The 11540-nt window shown below is 44.2% G+C and overlaps 1 long non-coding RNA gene across 2 annotated transcripts; it reads left to right on the plus strand.

Annotated features, from left to right (window-relative positions):
* The first annotated feature begins 6828 nt into the window (after positions 1–6828).
* LOC137385107 (uncharacterized) lies at positions 6829–11540 on the plus strand. 2 transcript variants are annotated; one of them, XR_010977734.1, is made up of 3 exons: positions 6829–7036; positions 7147–7271; positions 11322–11540. It is a non-coding gene; the product is annotated as an uncharacterized lncRNA (long non-coding RNA). The 2 variants fall into 2 exon arrangements; XR_010977733.1 differs by having other exon boundaries at positions 7147–7260.

Consider the following 11540-nt stretch of genomic DNA (forward strand, 5'->3'; position numbering starts at 1 on the left):
AGACCAGTGAGTCTGAAGGAGAGAATCTATCTCCACTTGAAGAGACAAATTTTGATTAGGAATAGTCAGCATGGCTTTGTCAGAGGGAGATCATGCCTAACAAATTGGATTGAATTTTTGGAGCATGTGACCAGGTGTGTAGATGAGGGTAGTACAGTTGATGTAGTTTACATGGCTTTCAGCAAAGCATTTGACAAGGTCCCACATGGGAGACTTATCAATAAAGAAAATGCACAAATGCACATGGGATACAAGGTAACTTGATAAGGTGGATTCAAAATTGGCTTAGCTGTAGGAGACAGAGAGTGATGACAGACGGCTGTTTTAGTGACTGCAAGCCAGTGTCCAGTGGCGTACCACAGGGATCTGTGCTGGGTCCCCTATTGTTTGTCATTTATATAAACGACATAGATGACTATGTGGGGGGGTAGGATCAGTAAGTTCGCGGATGACACAAAGATTGGCCGAGTGCTTAACAGTGAGGTGGAGTGTCTTGGGTTACAGGAAGATATAGACAGGATGGTCAAATGGGCAGAAAAGTGGCAAATGGAATTTAGCACTGTAAAGTGTGAGCTGATACACTTTGGAAGGAGTAATGTGACACAGAAGTAGTCAATGAATGGCCTGACACAGGGAAGTTCCGAGGAACAAAGGGACCTTGGCGTGTTTGTCCATAGATCTCTGAAGGCAGAAGGGCAGGTTAATAGGGTGGTGAAAAAGGCATATGGGACACTTGCCTTTATCAATCGAGGCATTTATTACAAAAGCAGGGTGGTCATGTTGGAGTTGTACAGAAGTTTGGTAAGGCCACAGCTGGAGTACTGTGTGCAATTCTGGCCGCCACATTATAGGAAGGATGTGATTGCATTGGACGGGGTGCAGAGGCGATTCACCAGGATGTTGCCTGGGATGGAACATTTAAGCTATGAAGAGAGGTTGGCTAGGCTTGGGTTGTTTTCGCTGGAGCAGAAAAGACTGAGGGGTGACCTGATCGTGGTGTACAAGATTATGAGGGGCATGGACAGGGTGGATAGGGAGCAGCTGTTCCCCTTAGTTGAAGGGTCAGTTACGAGGGGACACAAGTTTAAGGTGAGGGGCAAGAGGTTTAAGAAGGATTTGAGGAAGAACTTTTTTACCCAGAGGGTGGTGACAGTCTGGAATGCACTGCCTGGGAGGGTGGTAGAGGCAGGTTGCCTCACATCCTTTAAAAAGTACCTGGATGATCACTTGGCACGTCATAACATTCAAGGCTATGGGCCAAGTGCTGGCAAATGGGATTAGGTAGGCAGGTCAGGTGTATTTAATGCATCGGTGCAGACTCGATGGGCCGAAGGACCTCTTCTGCACTGTATTATTCTGTGATTCTGTGATAAAATTTCCAATTCTTGCCACCATCGTCGCAAATCTTCTCATGTCCCCACTGGTTCTCTTGTCACTGTTTCGTCTACTTACTGGCCAGTCAGTTTAACCTTGGTGGTGTGGAAGATTCTTGAACCAATAATTTGGGATGAAATTAATAGTCACTTGGGCGAATGCGGGTTGATTAAGATAAGTCAGCATGGATTTGTTGAGGGCAAATCGTGCTAACTAACCTGCTGGAGTTTTTTTTGATGAGGTAACAGAAAGGGTTGATGAGGGTAATGCTGTTGATGTGGTGTACATGGAGTTCCAAAAGACATTTGATAAAATGCTACTCAGCAGACATGGGAGCAAAGTTACAGCTCATGGAACAAAAAGGGACGGTAGCAACATGGATACGAAATTGCCTGAGTGACAGGAAACAGAGAGTAGTGGTTAATGGGTATTTTTATGGACTGGAGGAAGGTTTGTAGTGGAATTCCTCAGGGGTCCGTGCTAGGATTCTTGCTCTTCCTGGTATATATTAATGACCTAGACTTTGGTATACAGGGTACAATTTCAAAATTTTCGGATGATACGAAACTTGGAAGCATTGTGAACTGTGATCAAGATAGTTTAGAAATTCAAAAGGTTATAGACAGGTTGATGGAATGGGCGGACAAGTTGCAGATGAAAGTTAACACAGAGAAATGTGAAGTGATTCATATTGTTAGGAAGAATGTGGAGAGACAATACCAAATAAAGGGTACGGCCTTGAAGGAGGTGCAGGAGTAGAGGGACATGGGTGTATGTGCATACGTCATTGAAGGTGTCAGTACAGGTTCAGAGAGCAGTTAATAAAACATAAAACATCCTAGGCTTTATTAATAGGGGCATAAAATATAAAGCAAGGAATTTAAGATAAACGTGTATAAGACACTGGTTCAACCTCAACTGGAGTATTGTGTCCAGCTGTGGGCGCCACACTTTAGAAAATATATGAAGACATGAGAGCAAGTGCAAAAAACGATTCATGAGAATGGTTCCAGGGATGAAGAACTTCAATTACGTGGGTAGATTGGAGAAGTTGGGACGGTTTTCCTTGGAGAAGAGAAGGTTGGAAGGAGATTTGATAGTGGTATTCAAAATCATGAGGTGTCTGGACAATAGAGATAAAGAAAAATAGTTCCCACTGGATAAAAGAGCGAGTAGGAGACGAAAAGGCATAGATTTAGGGCAACTGGCAAAAGAAGCAATGGAGACACGAGGAAAAAACGTTTTCATGCAGCAAGTGGATCTAGAATGCACTGCCCGAGAGTGTGGTGGAGATAGGTTCAATTGAGGCATTCAAGAGGGATTTGGATTATTATATGAAAAGGAAGACTGTGCAGGGGTATAAGGAAAAGGTGGGGTAGTGGCACTAGGTGAATCACTCCTCCTGGGAGCCAGTGCAGACTCGACGGGCTGAATGGCCTCCTTCTGGAACAATTTTCTGACTCGGTAATTCTGTCATCCTCCTGCCAGTGCAACAGTCTCTCCCTATTTACTCTATCAAAGCCCCTCACAATTTTAAGCACATCTGCGGCGTCTGCCCTTAAGCTTCTCTGCCCCCCTCTCCAAGGATTGGTTATCCTTTCTAAAGCATGGTGCCCAGAATTGTCCGCAATATTCTAAAACGAATTCTGAGCAATGAATCACAAAGGTTTATTAAAATATTATTGCTTTTGTTTTTCGAGCCTCTATTTATAAAGTTAGAGATCCCGCATGCTTTTTAACAGTACTATCAACTTATCCTGCCACCTTGAGCATCTGAACCACCAGGTCCCTCTTCATTCACTCTCTTTAAAATTGTACAATTTAGTTTATATCGCCTCTTCTCATTCTGCTATCCCAAATACATCAACTTACTTCATTTCTCTGCAACACACGCTCTACACTTCTCTGTATTAGTTCTCTTCTGTCATTGGTCTCCCCATCTTACCAGAGGCAGAAAAGAGAACGTCGTGATGGACAGTTGCTTCTCAGACTGGTGGGGAGCGGGTGGTGGTGCCCGGGTGTGTGCAGTCGCGTCCCCAGGTGTCAATATTAGGACCACAGCTCTTCTGATATACATTACCGGCCTGGACTTTAGTGTAAGTTTGCAGATGACACGAGTCACAGGCCCGGATTTTGCAGTTAGCGGAGAATCAGGCACTGATTGCACAAAGAACTCTGAACTTCCCTAGTTCTGAGGCTGCCGCATGGCTCCTGCAGTGTCGGCAACGCCCCTTGAGGTCAATATTCTGTCATTCATTCGTGTTCATGGGACTGTTTTGCAGTAATTTTAAGCAGTTTGAACTCGTTAAATACTTTTTTAAAGATTCAGAATATTATGAACCTTTAAGCACTTTTATAAACATTCAAAAATTGTCTTAACTTTTCAATACTTTTGAACACTTTTAAATATATTTCATAGAATCATAAAATGTTTACGGCACAGAAGGCGGCCATTGGGCCCATCGTGTTCATGCCGGTTCCACTCCCTCACCTTTTCCCTATAGCCCTGCATTTTATTTTCTCTGAAGATCATTGTCCAATTCTCTTTTCAAGGCCTCGATTGAATCCACAAGCCCACATATTCAGGCAGTGCATTCCAGTTCTGAACCGCTCACTGCGTAAAAAGTATTTCCTCATGCCACCATTGCTTCTTTTGCCAATCACCTTAAATAAGTGTCCTCTGTTTCGGGACCCTTCCTCCAATGGGAAGTGTTTATCCCTATGTGCTCTGTCTTGACCCCCTCATGATTTTGGACACCTCTCTCAAATCTCCTTTTAATCTTCTCTTCTCCAAGGAAAACTGCACAGCTTCACCTACCTATTGACGTAACTGAATTTCCTCATCCCTGGAACCATTCTGATTTATCTTTTCTGCACCCAGTCTAATGCCTTCACATCTTTCCTAAAGTTTGTTGCCAAAAACTGGACACAATACTCTAGTTGAGGCCGAAGCAGTGTTTTATCTAGGTTAATCATAACTTCATTGCTTTTGCACTCTATGCTCCTATTTGTAATTCCCAGGATCCCCTACGCTTTATTAAACACTTTCTCAACCTGCCCTAAAACATGCCTTCAATAATTTGTGCACATAAACCCTTAGGTCCCTCTTCTTCTGAACCTCCTTTAACTTATACAGCCTGAATCACATCACACTTGTTTACATTAAATTTAATCCGCCACTTTTCCGCCCATTCTGCCATCCAATCTCTGCACTCATGAAGCTTATCAGTGTCCTCCCCACAGTCCACAAAACTTTCAAGTTCTGTGTCATTCAAAAGTTTTGAAATTGTGCCCTGTACACCCAAATGTAGGTCATGAATATATATCAAGAAAAGCAAAGGTCCTAACACCGACACCGGGAACCCATTATATGTCTTGCTGAAGTCCAGAAAAACAATTGTTTACCACTTTTCTTTGTTTTCTGTCACTAAGCTGATTTTGTATCCAGGCTGCTGCTGTCCCTTTCATTCCATGGGCTCCACCTTTGCTTAAAAACCAGTTGTGTGGCAATTTATTCAATGCCTTTTGGAAGTCCATGTACACAACATCAACTGCATTATCTTCATCAACTCTCTCTTTTACCTCATCAAAAAAAAAACTTAAGCAAGTTAGTTAAAAACGATTTTACCTTAACAAATCTGTCTGCCTTTCCTTAAGTAATCCGCATTTGGCCAAGTGACTGTTAGTGTCTTTCTGAACTATCACTTTTAAAAGCGTTCTCACCACGGAGGTTAAACTTACTGTCCCGTAGTTCCTGTGGTTATCCTTATACCATTTTTCAAACAATGGTGTTGCTAATTCTCCAGTCCTCTGGCGCTGCCCCTGTATTTAAGGAGGATTGGAAGATTATGGCGAGGGAGTCTGGAATTTCTTTCTTTACTTCCCCCCCCCCCCCCCCCCCCCCATATCCTTGGATGCATCTGTGTAGGGGAGTGATGTGTGTGAATACGGGAATCCGAGGGAGGGGTGTTGAGTGTAGGGTTCCAGTTTTAATGCGCATTGTTGCATTCAATTGAGTATCAACAAGATGTGTGTGTATATGTATGTGTGTGCGATGACCGATGCCAGACAGCTGCACAGTACTCTACTGTTGAGTATGTTAGGGCAACTGCTGAGGTCCAGAATGTTGTGGCAGCAGTACTCCACGTAGATCCAGCAAGGTTGGTTAATAGGTTGTTTCTGGTTTTGACCTTTGCTGCTGTTTTCTTCAGATGCTCCTGAAAGGACAACGTCCTATCCAGAGTCACTCCCAAGTATGTTGGGTTGGGATCATTCTTTAGTTCCTGACCGTCCATGCAGATACACAATTTATTTGCCACTGGGATTGTGGAAGTGAAATACACTGGATATGATTTTAGAGGGATTCGATATGAGACGCCATGTGTACAGCAATCCATGACCTTTTTAACACTTTGTTACCACCTACATGTGTCACATCCTCCTATTTCTGTACTCACTTATGCTTGGTATTGTGAATAATCTGGAGATTACTTCCTTTGACGTCCTGCTTGCTAGTTTCTTTTTTAGCTCCTTAAACACTGCCTGCAAGACCTCATCATTCTTTCCAAGCACGTCGTTGGTACCAATATAGATCACGACCCATGGCTGTACTTCCACTGCCCAACAACCCCGCCCCCCTCCCCACGTCAGAATGCCACTTAGTGACATCCTTACATTATTGTCCTGGCACCAGGGAGCCAACATACCATCCTGGAATCAAGTCAGAGAGTCATACAGCAATCAAAAACAGGCCCTTCGGCCCATCATGTCCGTGCCGACCATAATGCCTATCTATACTAATCCCACCTGCCTGCATTAATTCCACATCCCTCTATGCCTTGCTCATTCAAGTACCTGGCCAGATGCCTCTTAAATGTTGCTACTGTTCCCGCCTCCACCACCTCCTCTGGGAGCTCATTCCAGATAGACACTATTCTTTGTGTGAAATATTTACCCCTTTGATTCCATTTAAACCTCCTCCCTCTCACCATATATCTATGCCCTTTAGTTTTAGTCACCCCTACCATGGGAAACAGACTCTGGCTATCAACCCTATCTATGCCTCTCATAGTTTTATATACCTCGATCAAGTCTGTGACCGCAGTCTGCTGTCTAGCTCAGACTGCCATGGTGCCCTGAACTAGGCTCTGGCTGCACACCTGAGATGAAGTATCACTCACCAGTAGTCAGAATGGATGCTGGTTGGCGAGTGACATGCACTCAGGGGACTCCTGCACGACCTTACTGCTCCTTCTTGACTGCTTGGCAGTCACCCAGTCCCTCACAGCCTGCATATCCTTAAGCTGTGTCGTGACCACATCTATAAACATGGAACTCTCAGCATCTCGGATGTGACACAGCGATAGAAGTTGCTGCTCAAGCTCTTAAACCGGGAGCTTGAGCTGCAGCAGCTGACGAAACATCCTGCACAAGTGGTTATGCAGGACACCAGAAGCATCTGAAGCTCCCCCATGGAAGAAGGTGCACACTCCCTGGGTCCACGCTGCGCTGCCATGCCTCTATTTATTAGGCCACGATACTTGCACTTGAATATTGAAGACTCGCCAGCTACTCAACAAACAGATGCTTCACCTGCGCAGTCGTCACTTTGTTTTATGGGGTTGTAACCTGAAATGTTTTTAATTCACTCTTATCTATAAAAGTAAGATTTAAATTTACTGAATAATGCAGACTTCTTTAGTCTTAGTTTCCTAATTATTTAATTTTTCACTTTAACCCCTAGATTTGATTAACTGATTTTTTTTTTTGCAGATCGCAGTGAAACTTTATAATCGAGTTGAATCATTGGCCTGGATCCTCCGTCAGGGCGAAGCTTTGGTGTATGCCGCAGACAGAAGAAATAAAAAGTACAATTGTACCTGATTGGTAGGTTGCAGGTAAAGCTTCCTTTTCTTCCTGAAGCTTGGCCGACCATTGGGACAAGCTCTAAAATCAAATCAAAATACTGCAGATGCTGGAAATCTGAAATAAAAACAAAAAATGCTGGAAATACTCAGCAGATCTGTCAACATCTGTGGAGAGATGCTGCCAGACCTGCTGAGTATTTCTAGCATTTCTTGTTTTTTTATTGGGACAAGCAGTGTGGGTTTCCAACGCATTGCCGGGGAAGCCACGCCCCATTTCACATCACGATCCAAAGACACGCCCCTTGAATTCTGTGTTTGTCTCCATTACAGGTAAGTTTAAAAAAAATTAAAATGTTGTTTAACATTTTAAAATGCATTTAACATTTTTATAACAGTTTTAAAAGTCCTCCAGTGTTTGTCCCTCGGACATTACCACCCCTCGGCCTCGCTTCACAGTATCACAGAATCGTTACAATGCTGAAGGAGGCCATTCGGCCCATCGTGTCCGCACCGGCTCTGTGAAAGAGCAATTCACTCAGTTCCATTCCCCCGCCTTCTCCCCGTAACCCTGCACATTATTCTTCTCCATGGCTCCCCCAGAACCTCTGGCTATACGCCTCCACCCCCCCTCCCTTCAGCTTCTCTGGCTCTCCCCTGTTCCCCTCGCTCCCCCTGGATACCCCACACCACCTCCCCCCACACCCCCCGACACTCTACCGGCTCTCCCCGGCACAGCCAGCTCCTACGGTTCTCCTCTGGCTCCCTCTGCCCCTCCAGCTCTCCTCTGGCTCCTTCCCCCGGCATGTCCCGCTCCTCCAGTCCCCCGCTGGACTCCTGCAGCTACGCTCCGCCATCCCGAGCTCCCCAGTTCTGCTCGCGTTGGAAGCAACACTTGATCGAGTGAAATACACAGCGGACACTGCCTGCTGTTTCCGGCAGGGGCGGGACTGAAGAGCGGGGGGTGGGGGGTATGGGGTGGGGGGTGGATGGGGGAAAGTGACGCCGGAGGTTGGGGACCAGAGCCGCAGGTACTGGGGTGGGGGTGGGGAGCAGGAGAAGCTGAGGGTGCTGGGGATCAGGAGTGGTAGAAACATTGAAACATAGAAAATAGGAGCTTCATTAGGCCATTCGGCGCTTTGAGCCTGCTTCGCCATTCATTATGATCATGTCTGATCATCCAGGTGGGAGGTGAGAGGAGCAGGGGCAGCAGGAGGAGCGGGAGTGAGTTAAGACTCTTGTTGGATTTGCACGTTGGGTTTAAAGGAATTCTCTGTGTATTTGTAAGGTGACAGCCTGTGCAAGTGATTAAAATCAAATATCGGGATGAGTTGTTGCAGTGTATCTTGTATATGGTACACACTGCTGCCACAGTGGTTGAGGGAGTGAATGTTTAATCTGGTGGATGGGGTGCCAATCGAGCGGGCTGCTTTGTCCTGGATGGCGTTGAGTTTCCTGAGTGTTGTTGGAGCTGCACCCATGCAGGCAAGTGGCAAGTCTTCCATCACACTCCTGACTTGTGCCTTGTCGATGGTGGACAGGCTTTAGGAGTCAGGAGGTGAGTTACTCGTCACAGGATTCTTTAGCTTCTGACCACAGTAACTTGTAACTTGACATACTTGTAACCACAGTATTTATATGGCTACTCCAGTTCCGTTTTTGGTCAATGATAACCCCCAGGATGTTGATTGTGGAGGATTCAGGAATTGTAATGCCATTGAATGAGTTGGTTCGACTATCTATTGTTGGAGATGGTCATTGCCTGGCACTTGTGAGGCGCGAATGTTGTTTGTCACTTATCAACCCAAGCCTGAATATTGTCCAGGTCTTGCTGCATTTCTCCACGGACTACTTCAGTTTCTGATGAGTCACGCTGAACATTGTGCAATCATCAGCGAATATCCCTATTTCTGACCTTGTGATTGAAGGAAGGTCATTGATGAAGCAACTGAAGATGGTTGGGCCTCGGACACTACCCTGAGGAACTCCTGCAGTGATGTCCTGGAGATGAGATGATTGACCTCCGACAACCACAACCATCTTTCTTTGGTGCTCGGTCTGACTCCAATCTGCGGGGGGTTTCTCTCCGATTCTCATTGACTCCAGTTTATGTCTAGATTTATGCAGAGGATATACTGCTCCAAAAGATTGAGGGAAAAACACAAAGTTCTGGTTGGAAGACGATGGAAAATACTCAGCTGTTGAAAAAGATAGGTAGATGTGAAGAAGACCAGAAAGGCTGAGGTGAAGAAGGCACGATATTTTGATACAAATCTACGGATGAAATATCAAGTGAAAATTCCGGAGAAAGAGTTAATCCTTTAGAAATGCAATTTATTTGTCTAATTTACTACAGTAAAAGGAACTACGAAGTAACAGAGTGGCACAACAGTGTTTGGAAAATGTTACTTATTTAGTGATTCTTCGGATCAGACTCAGATGTGGCAGCAACATTAACTGATTCAAAGATTACATGTATGATGGTCTCCATAACAGTTGTTCCTGCATGAAGCCAATCCAATAAGAACCAGAACAGATAAATGGTACATCCTCCGAATGTGATTGTTTTACACTCTGGTCTCAAAAAGAAATGTAAGAATTTCTGTAACTTTGCATTCTGTGGAATTCACCACTATTTTTCAACCCTCCGAAACCCTTATGGAGTCTGAATTGCCCATGCCCTGATATTTATCTCACTCTTGCTTAATCTGCAAACACCCTCCATGAACCGACCTTATCTGATTTCATAGAATCGTAGAATAGGCACAGCACAGAATGAGGACATTCGGCCCATTATGTGCGTGCTGGTTCTCTGCAAGCACAACTCAACTAGTCCTATCCCGCTGCCTTTTCTCTGTAGCCCTGCATATTTTTTTTCCTCTTCAGCTAATTATCCAATTCCCTTTTGAAAGGTACGATTGAATCTGCCTCCACCATATTCTCAGGCAATATATTTAAGATTCTAACCATCCACTGCTTAAGAAAAAATAATCTCCTCGTGTCACCTTTGGCTCTTTTGTCATCCACTTCTTCCAACAATTGAACCAGTTTCTTCTCATCTGTTCTGCCCAGACCCCTCATAATTTTGAAAACCTCCATCTATTCTTCTCTCAAACTTCCCTTCTCCAAGGAGCACAACCTTAGCTTCTTTAATCTCCCATGGAACAGAAGTCCCTCATCCCTGCAACCATTGTTGTAAATATTTTAACACGCTCCCTAATGCTTTAACATCCTTCCTGAAGTGTGGGGCCCAGAACAGGACACAATCCTCCAATTAAGGTTGAACCGGTGCTGTATAATTGCTCACTATAGTTTCCTTGCTTTTATACTCAATGTCTCTATTTATAAAGCCCAGTATCCTGCATGCCTTACTAACCGCTTTCACAACCTGCCCTGCCACCTTCAATGATGTGTGCACCTTCTGCTCCAGCATTTCCTTTAGACTTGTGCACTTGATTTTATGTTGCCCTTCCTACCAATGTGTATCACTTCACACTTTTCTGCATTAAGTTTCATCTGCCAAATGTCCGCCCATTCCATCAGTCTGTCTGCTCCTTCTTGAAGCCTATCACCATCCTTCTCACAATCCACTGTCCTTGCAAGTTTGTGTCATCTGCAAAATTTGAAATTGTGCCCGCACACCCCGTCTAGGTCATGAATATATCACCCATTCGTTTCAAAGAGGGAACATCATGATGCTTAAGGTCCCAGGAATTTATAATGGGAGAAGCTGATACAAATGGGTCCTTTTTAATGCTGGGCGATGGTGTAAAATGGCCAATATTGAAATGGTAGGCACTATATGTTGCACCTGATTTTCTCTTCTCTTTATTTCAATGGAAATGAACATCACAAGTGGCGTATAAATGAGGTAGATTTGAATTGTCCCATGTTACACCAATGTCCAAAGTTATACTCACCTTTAGGCCAATAAAAGTGAGAATACGCGAGTAACGTTTTGTAGGCTATGGGCGCATATGTTGATGTACATTTTGTGTTAATGTATTATAGATTTATTCATGATTTTGCATCTGCTAATGCATCAGTGAAAACTATTTTCCGTTGTTTTTTGTTATGTTTCAGTCTGGTTTTCAGATTGGGAGGAAATAACTCCAGTTCACATGTGGGAAAAAAACTTTGGAAATAATTAGAATATCCAAGCATCACCGAAGGCCATTCTATCCAGCAATTGATTGTATTGGTCGTCAACACAATCTTGATGGTAATTGTACAGCTTTTTTCTGCATCCAAGTGAAATAACTCCCACCTTTCATATCTTCAGGAAGACTGAACAGAATAGAA

This window comes from Heterodontus francisci, chromosome 28, assembly GCF_036365525.1.
Source record: "Heterodontus francisci isolate sHetFra1 chromosome 28, sHetFra1.hap1, whole genome shotgun sequence".
NCBI lineage: Eukaryota > Metazoa > Chordata > Chondrichthyes > Heterodontiformes > Heterodontidae > Heterodontus > Heterodontus francisci.